The following is a 319-nucleotide window of genomic DNA, read 5'->3' on the forward strand; positions in this document are numbered from 1 at the left end:
CCTCCCCGCAGTAATGAAGGTAACGAGGCACTTGCGTGTGAGCCGTGCAGAGGGAGAGGAGGGAGCGCGGCAGGCAGCCGGCACCCCCGGCGCAAGGACTGGCAGAGCCCGGGAAGGCTGGAGGGAGGTGGGAGCCTGGTGCTTGTTCACTCTCAAACCTACTGACGGCTGCTTACGCTCGGCTCCTCGGCTCCGCTGGGATGCAGGCGTCGCCCTTCTCCACTCAAACCCTGCTCTGCCCACACGGAGCAGCGTTTCCCCACCCCCCCCACTTCACCTGGCGTCTGCACCTCGGAGGGGTGCCCGGCCGTCCGGTGGT

This window comes from Aptenodytes forsteri, unplaced genomic scaffold (assembly GCF_000699145.1).
Source record: "Aptenodytes forsteri isolate BGI_AS27 unplaced genomic scaffold, ASM69914v1 Scaffold126, whole genome shotgun sequence".
In the NCBI taxonomy this organism is placed as follows: domain Eukaryota; kingdom Metazoa; phylum Chordata; class Aves; order Sphenisciformes; family Spheniscidae; genus Aptenodytes; species Aptenodytes forsteri.